Source organism: Crocuta crocuta, unplaced genomic scaffold, assembly GCF_008692635.1.
Source record: "Crocuta crocuta isolate KB4526 unplaced genomic scaffold, BGI_CrCroc_1.0 scaffold41, whole genome shotgun sequence".
NCBI lineage: Eukaryota > Metazoa > Chordata > Mammalia > Carnivora > Hyaenidae > Crocuta > Crocuta crocuta.
In genome coordinates, this window is record NW_027529428.1 from 4,961,427 (window position 1) to 4,970,004 (window position 8,578).

The 8,578-nt window shown below is 46.5% G+C and overlaps 1 protein-coding gene across 4 annotated transcripts in view; it reads right to left on the reverse strand.

Moving 5' to 3' along the window:
- Positions 1-8,578, reverse strand: part of GCNT1 (glucosaminyl (N-acetyl) transferase 1) — a 28,440-nt gene extending 19,862 nt beyond the window's left edge. For 3 of the 4 annotated variants that reach the window (XM_077759364.1, XM_077759365.1, XM_077759367.1), the window contains exons 1-2: positions 8,540-8,578; positions 7,610-7,727 (exon numbers count right to left, since the gene is read on the reverse strand). The gene's annotated coding sequence lies outside the window, so the exon portion shown is untranslated. Of the gene's footprint in view, positions 1-7,609; positions 7,728-7,902; positions 8,037-8,539 lie in introns of those variants that run through there. The other variant, XM_077759366.1, reaches the window with a different exon arrangement.

An 8,578-nucleotide genomic window follows, 5' to 3' on the forward strand; every position in this document is an offset into this window, starting at 1 on the left:
ACCTTACGTGGGAGATGAAGTCAAGAGGGCTGAGTTGACTCAAGACTTGCTTTTGAACCCTCACCTTTACCTGTAGAGGAGAATGTAGCCCTCACCAATCTGCTTACCAAAAAGAACCAAACTGGCTTGAGTCAGAGAACTACATAGCCTATGCTGAAATGACTTAATGCATTTACCTGTCCTGGAGCATAGCACTGGGTTCAACATTCCAGGAAGTTTTTTTTTCTTCTTCTTCCCCCACCCCCCCCCCTTTTTTTTTAGAGCATTTAAAGTGGATTATCTAAAAGAAGTTTAACGTACACATTTCCAGAGAAGCAATACACACACACTTTGTATTTGTTGCTTTTCAGACTCTGAGCTCCAGGAGCAATTTTGTTTCCCATGAATGAATTACAGAAGCACATCATGGGGAAGAGGTAGTTTTAAAGTTTATAAGGAAATCCATTTCTCAGATTGCTGTGGGGAGCCCCACTTTGACTCCGTTTTCAGCGATAAACTTGTAAATTTTTTAGTACAAACGCTAAGAGTAAAACCTTTGGGTAAGTCCCATCAATATATGTATATGTCTTTAAAAGTTTATTATATAGTACTAGGATAGGAAAGGACAGAATAAAATAGGCAGAGAAGGAAAGATTAGGACCTGAGATCCCAGAGGAAGGGGAAAACACAGATTTGGGAACAATGCTGGGAGTGTAGACCCCAGCCATCCCCTCAGGGGTAAAGCTCTTAGAAATGTAACAGACACCACCTACTTCCCCTCAGGTTTCCCTCAGGAATTTGATAAAAGACCTGACTAAAAATAAGTCCCGGACCAGAAAACATGTGACCCACAAGGACCAGACCACACCTCATACAATGGAAAGGAGCCAATCAGAAATGCACCACCCAGCACCTAGAGCTATCAACCCAATACCCAATAAGGGTAGGACAGGAGAAGGAAATAGGGAGCCAGCNAAACAAGGAGCTTCCTCTATAGTCACAGGCACTCGCTTTCCAATGCCCCCCTCTCTGTAAAGAGGGTTTTCATACTATTCTTGCTTTCAGATCTTATACTCTAGTAAACTGCCTACTGTTCATTTTGTGTCCACCTCTTCATGTTTCCAAGAGGCGAGACAATGAATCCCAGGAATTGAGGTAAAAAATCCTGCAACACTACTGCACCAATACCTTATGCACCTTGTAGAACAAAAAGATGGGGAAAAGAGGATATAAAAGCCTATTTTTAGTCAGTTATGGTACACAAAATGAACTATCAAGATTTGTAATGAAAGCAAGATATTAAATCTGCTGTAGTTTTGAAGACTTTGGTTAATTCTGTTGTGATAGAGAACTTTGAAGGACTCTCCAAGCTTCTTCGTGTATTCTAACATTTTGTTTTAAGGGCTGTCTGGAGTGACAGGGATATGCTGGAGAAAACAGAACATTCACAAACACACGCTCACAGCTAGGCTCCCTAAATCTTGATCCTTAGTGTTCAATCTACCCACCAATTCTACAAAGGGTTGTTTGTTTGTTTGTTTGTTTTTTGGTGAATTTCAGATGGTAGTTCTCAATCAATTGTCCCTGCAAACTAGTCACTGGGTGTCATCACATTTTTATAAACCTGACAAATGGATTCAAAACCCACAAATACTCTTCACTTAAAAAGATTTTGTCAGACAATTCCTTTTCCAAGTTTTTAGAGGTTTATTTCTTTTTCTTAAAGAGTTTTGAGGGGCACCTGGGTGGCTCAGTCGGTTGAGCATCTGACTTCAGCTCAGGTTGTGATCCCACTTCGGGCGTGCTGCGGTCAGCCTGTCAGCACGGGGCCCGCTTTGGATGCTGTCCTCCCCCTCTGCCCCTCCCCCCCCTCAAAAAATAAAATATTTTTAAAGAAATGTAAAAAAAATTTTTTTTTAAGTTTCGATGAGTCACAAATCTACTATACTTCTTGGCAACATGTTTACATTACGCTGAAAAAATTTCCCAACAGGTGTTTCCAGAATGGGTCTCTATAGCATGAATTCTTTTGAAAAGCAGTCACTCTCCCTCATTGTGAAAACTTCACAATTACCTTGGCTGGTTCCTGGCGTACTCCCTTTCCCCAGCACCTCGATGTGTTCATCAACCCCAGAAGCTCTCCAAATAGGAAATATCAAGAGTTTTCACAAGCCAGTATCTAGGCATGTCCCTCCTCTCTTCCCACAGGGCAGTCGTTAGGGCTAAAAGCTTCAGCTCTCTAATTACTGGTTCCGTCTGGTGATCGGTCCCATCCTCAGGCTACCTAGGGGGCCCCACACCCATGCCACCTCATTAGCATAAGCTCCGGTAAGGAAAAGAGCTCCTTATACGAATAACAAGAGACATTCCTATCATCCCAAACTCTCAGGAAATTCCAAGGGCTTCCGAGCACTGTCAGTGACTAAGGACAAAGACCAAACACATATTTCTTACCCTACCAGGGCTAAGCATAGTGGCAAGCAACATTATCTGTAATACTTTCTACTTCCAAGGACCCTGCCGCGGTGTTTGGCACTGGAAAATTCATGACCTGAGCTGAAATCAAGAGCGGACACTCAACTGACGGAGGCACCCAGGTGCCCCGCAGCCCATCTCTCTCGTGAGTTCCAGATGCCGATCCCTTGTGCCATTGTGCCCGGTGGGATGTCTCACAAGCAAATATGTCCAAATGAAATANAGAAACCTTCGAAATAGCCTTGGTATCTCCCTGTCCATCAAGAATATCCGAATAATCACCAGTTTCATACTGACTTGAGCTACAAAGTCACCCTCTCTTCCTTTCCCTCCTCCCCCTCCCCCCTCTGCCACTGGCTTGCATTCGGCATCGCTGCACCACCCACGGCTGACCTGACGGCTGACGGCTGACGGCTGACGGCTGACGGCTGACGGCTGACGGCTGACGGCTGANGGTGGCTGCGTGCATATGTGCAAAGTGACAGGCAAAGGGCCTGAGGCCTCCAGCCCGGCCTGGCTGGGACAAAGAGGTGCATCTGGTCCACCCAAAAGAGAAAGCCTTTTCCAGTTTGCGCGACGGGACCACAGGCCCCAGCACGGCCTGCTCTGCAAACCACTGTCCACAGCAATGAAGANAAAAAAACAAAAACCCAAACTTAATCAATCATCTCATCTCCCATTTAATGCCCTTCAAAAGGTTCCCATTACCTTTCCATTAAAGTCCAAAGTCCTGAAAATGACCTGAGAGGCCTTGCCCCAAAGCCATATTCCTGCCTCCGTCTCACCCTTTCAGCATGGAACTCAGGCCCCTAATTCGACTGACTCCTTCCGACTCATTTTTCAGGCCCATTTTAAATACCACTTTCTAGGGAGACCTGCCCTGTGTCCTGAGGTTATATTTCCTCTGGACCGCTTGTGCTTTTCCAGAGTACCATTTAGGGCTGTGACAGTGCATGACACTGTGTGCCTGTCTCTACCCATCCCCCCAGCCAGTAACCTAGAAGGCTGAAAAATGCAGGGACCCTCTGTCCTTCACAGCCATTGCCCCAGAGCCGATAATGCCTGTCACCCACAGGTGCTCTGTAAGGAGCTGTTCAATGAACGCTTGAAGAAATAAGGTTACTCAGGTATCCAGGACCCTCCGAAACAATCTGGCTGACTCTTGAACAAAAGAAAAATTATTCACGGAAAGAGTTTCCTGGTAACTTTTTTATTCTTTCTTAAGTCTATTTATTTATTTTTTAGCATTTTCTACACCCAATGTGGGCCTCCACTAATCCAGAAATCAAGAGTTCCGTGTTCTTCCAACTGAGTCAGACAGGTGCCCCTTTATAGTAAATTCAGTGTCTGGATTACCAAATACATGTAGGCTCCTTATTGGAAATAGTACAATCAATCAATCAGAGACTCTCAGTGCTTTGGGGCAGCGGTAATATTTCCTTTGGATTTGCATTTGTGATGGACAGAGAGCCAGGGCCAGCTTCATGCGTATGCAACCTGTATAGCCACACAGGGCCCTGTACTTCTCTTAATACTCAGCTCTCTGCTACCATCTTGATATTCTATATATTTTTTGCCACTTCTATTGACTCTATTTTTTTTAAAAAGATTTACTTATTTAAGTAATCTCTATAGGCAATGTGGGACTCGAACTCATGACCTGAAGATCAAGAGTTACACGTTTTTCCAACTGAGCCAGCCAGGTGCCCTGCTGTCTTGATATTCTTAATAATTTTTAAACACAGGACCCCACAAATTATGTAGCCGATCCCCAGTCTCACAAATTAGTTTGATTTCTAGAAGGGACCCAGTGGATAGTCAATCCCTATCTAAGGATGCATCTTATATAACCTGGACTGTGTCTTCAACCTCTTGAACTTAAGGTCTAAAAAAAGAGAATTATATATTTAGGACGTTTCTTTCCTCTGATATGAATTATATCATGTATTATGTAGGGCTCTCTTCCATAAAAATTAGAGTTTCTTGGACTACAGGGGTGCCTGGGTGGCTCAGACAGCGAAGCGTCCAACTTTGGCTCAGGTCATGATCTCGCGGCTCATGATTCAAGTCCCAAGTCCAGCTCTGTGTTGACAGCTCAGAGCCTGGAGCCTCCTTCAGACTTTGTGTCTCCCTCTCTCTCTCTGCCCCTCCTCTGCTCATGCTCTGTCTCAAAAATGAACATTAAAAAAAAAAAGAATTTCTCAGAATCCAGAAATATATGATTGTCTTAGTTATTGCTGTTAGCTAAACGCTTTTAATGTTTCCTAAAACTAAATTCTACTCTGAACATGATCTACAGTAAACCTCATTATTAAAATTTTTGCTTAGAATTTTTGCTATTAGAGACTGTGTCAATTTCTAAATCAACAAGCATAGTTCATTGACATTGTATCACCTTACAAAAATTAAAAGACATGGGGGGCCTGGGGGGCTCAGTAGGTTAAGCGTCCAACTCTTGATTTCAGCTCAGGTCACGATCTCACAGTTAGTTAATTTTGAGCCCCGCGATTCCGGCGTCACGCTGATGGTGTGGACCCTGCGTGGGATCGTCTCTCTTCCTCTCTCTCTGCCCCTCACCTGCTCTTGCTTGTGCTCTCTCTTCTCAAAATAAATAAACTTTAAAAAAAAAAAAAATCAAGTATACTAAAAGGAGAAAAATGAAGCCTGTGGGGCTTCATTTCAGCTTTCAATATTATAAACTTTAGAAACTTAACAACTGCACCGAACACTGGCAATTTCCTTGGAGATAAATCCTGGCTGGACACAGGAGGCTGCTCACGGAGAACACTGGCTTAGTCACCTTTCTCATAAAAATATTTTAAAATGCAGTTGTGTGTTTAAACATTACAAAGAGCCTCTCTCGAAGTTTCAGTTAATTGTATTTATAGTTTAGTTCAAATATGTCCAGAGCCTTTCCAACATTGGCTTCTTCTTTTCCTCAACCAGGTAACTGCCCTCCAGGGGACATGCGGCAACACCTGGAGACATTCAGATGGTGGTAACCGTAGGGAGGAGCCTGCTGGCATCCAGTGGGTGGTACAGGGATGCCGCTGCTCCGACGCACAGGACAATCTCCACGACAGCAGCTTAACTGGCCAAAAATGTCAAATTTGAGAAACACTGTTCTAAACAGACGTAGCATTGGCCACAGATGGGCAGCAAGGAAGCCCGACTGCCCTAAGCCAGGCATCCAAAGCCAATGTGGCTAAGCACACAGATAGGCGGGGCACCTGCCTGGCTCGGTCGGTTAAGCTTCAGACGCGGCGCAGGTCACCATCTCATAGTCCATGAGTTCAAGCCCCACCTAGGGTTCTGTGCTGAGCACACAGGGCCTGGAGCCTGCTTCGGATTCTGTGTCTCCCTCTCTCTCCGCCCCCTTCCTTCCCCACCCACCCCCTTTTTCTGTCTCTCTCTCTCAAAAATAAACATTAAGAAAAAAAAAAAGAATACAGATAGGCCCCATGAGAAACCCACCAAATGTATATGAATAGTCATTTGCGAACTCCTCTTGTAAGTCCCTCTTGTAAGTCGGGGAGTTAGGCATTTGACATTCTGAACTAGAACCATGAATAAATTTTCATTAGGATCACTCTTACAAGTAGTGACACAATTCCTTGTGTGGCCCATAAAAGACTCCTTAACTCAGTTGCAGCTGAAGCACTGTTTAGAAAACAGCACTTAAAAAACAGACACAGAATCAGAAGAAATCATTTTCAACGCTAGTCATCTGTTTCGTACCACCTCACTCTGCAACAAATGGGCAATACCTACATCTTAGGTCAGAGTGTTTCATTCACCCGAGAATGCAATCCTCAGGGAGAGCAGTTTTTAAGACAGATCTGACAATGAATGATGCTCAAATTTGATTTGATTTCCTGTGTTTTAAAAAAGAAAAAAAAAGCCAATATTTAAATTAGGTTTTACTTGGGGTGCCTGGATGGCTCAGTCAGTTAAGCATCTGACTTCGGCTCAGGTCATGATCTCACCATTCATGGGTTGGAGCCCTGCGTGGGGCTCTGTGCTGACAGCTCAGAGCCTGGAGCCTGCTTAGGATTCTTTGTCTCCCTCTCTCTGCTCCTCCCCACTCTGTCTCTCAAAAATAAACAAACGTTTAAAAAAATTTTTTTAATGAAGATTTTCTAGCTATTTAGGGGTGGGGGAAAGATCTGGCCACAGTGGGCCAGAATTCCTGCATGGTTATGGGCAGGGAATGGTCAGTCCCCACACGGATTTTTTTTTCTCCCGCAGGTCCTCTGTAGGTCACCCGTGACTAACCAGAGCCCCCTTAGCTTCCCCGTCCATTATGTGTTCAGTCCCTGTGCATAGCTGGTTTTTTAGACAGTGGATAGTTCTCAGGGACAACACTTTTCTTAAGTGTTAAGCGACTAAGTTACAAGTGGGGAAAAAAAGCAACTTGTGGTTAGAAGTAGTCTTATAATCAGGCAAGGATGGAGTATAGTCAATGAAGGATGAAACCCAGTACAGATTTGGGGTCCAGGCTAAGGAGGTCCTTGCCAGAGCCAGTGAAGAACAAACTGGAACGCAACCTTCAAACCCTCACCATGCAATGGAAAAACCAACTTCTTCCACCTACCAATAACAACGGTATGAAAGTAAACTCACAGTTTGTTCCATTGTTTTTTAAAATTGAGGAGTTAGCCATTTCTAAGAACTCAAAGCCTCCCCAAAACTATCATCTTGAACGTGTGGGGAACGTCCATTAGGCAAGAGCAGATATCCACAGAGCTCAGTGGTTATTTTTTCTTTTTGCCAGAAGTGAAATCTGTTACCATATTCTCGGCAGGAGAGCCTGTCTGGAACTGCCTGGGCTACTAGCAGGTAATTTACACGGATCGCTAAAACCATTCGCCCCTCCCCCTCCCTTCTAAAACAAATCTGCCTTTCACAACAGCTCTGAAAGGGGGACAGAATGCCCAGAGCAGGGGACTAGTCCCCGGCAGGGTGCCTCACCTACCACTCACCAAATTCAGGCCACAGAAACCCGTAGGCTGTTCTCAACGAACCACTGCTTTCTGTGAACCCCTCATATACTTCCAAGTTGGCCTCTTGGCTTCCTACTTGTGAAATGAAGACTCCCTTCCCTCTAGAAAGAAAGCAAAGGGCGCCAAGGCTGCCAGGTGCCTACAGAGCTCACCTCCACCTGGGCGGCCCATAAGGCCCAGCCTGGATCCGCAGACGACCTCATCCACCGCGGAAGAGAAGTGTGCGGCCCGCCGGGGTGCCTGGGGCTCGTTCTGCATCGAAGGAAAGCGCTGCAAGAAGAAAAAGACCTGTGAGCCAGGCTGCTTCCACTTCAAACGGCTCATAACCAGAATTAGAAACTGAATCAGAAATTGGGTGTTAACAAAACATGACAAAACACAAAACAAAACAATCCCCTCCCCCCCAAAAAAACCTAGGAGGGGACAGAATGTGTTTCAGAATCACCTGTTTTCCTAACAGACCCAGCGGCGCGGGTTTCCCAGGCCCGCGCGCGAAGGACAGAGAGCGAGCCGGAGGAGAGGGAGAGGCGTGGGGGCTCCGGAGTCCCCGACTGGCGTCTCCTGCCCAGTGGCTTGCCCCAAGGCGACTCATTTCTCATCTTCATCAGTAAAATGGGGGAGGGGGTAAAATGCCTCTTCGCGGGGCTACGGGGAGGATTAAATCGAGTTAGAGCTGCTGGCACCCAAGGGACGGCAGCGAGTTAACTGCTCGCTCTCTGCCTACCCTCGCCTGCAGCCAACTCCTCTGATTTCTCAGCTCCTACCTGCTACCCGGATCGGGGGGGAAAAGAGACAGAAAAAAGTGGCTTCCAGGTGACACTGGGCACCGGAGCCCCGGCCCCAGGTTCCGCGGATCGGACCAGGGGTAACGCGCAGGGCAGGCGTCCTGCGTGCACACGCGCCGGGCTCGCTACCACCGCGCGTCCGCTCCCTCCCGCTGGGGCTCCGCTTCCTCTTCCCGAGAGGCTGAGAGCCTCCCTCCCTCCCTCCCATCCTTTCTATCCCTCCATCCGCCGCCGGGCGCCATAGCAGGGGATCCAGGGTGCTGGGATAGAGCGGGGGGCGGCGGCGGAGTCGGTTACCTGCAGCGAGCCGGCCGCCGGGGCGCAGGAGAGTGCGCT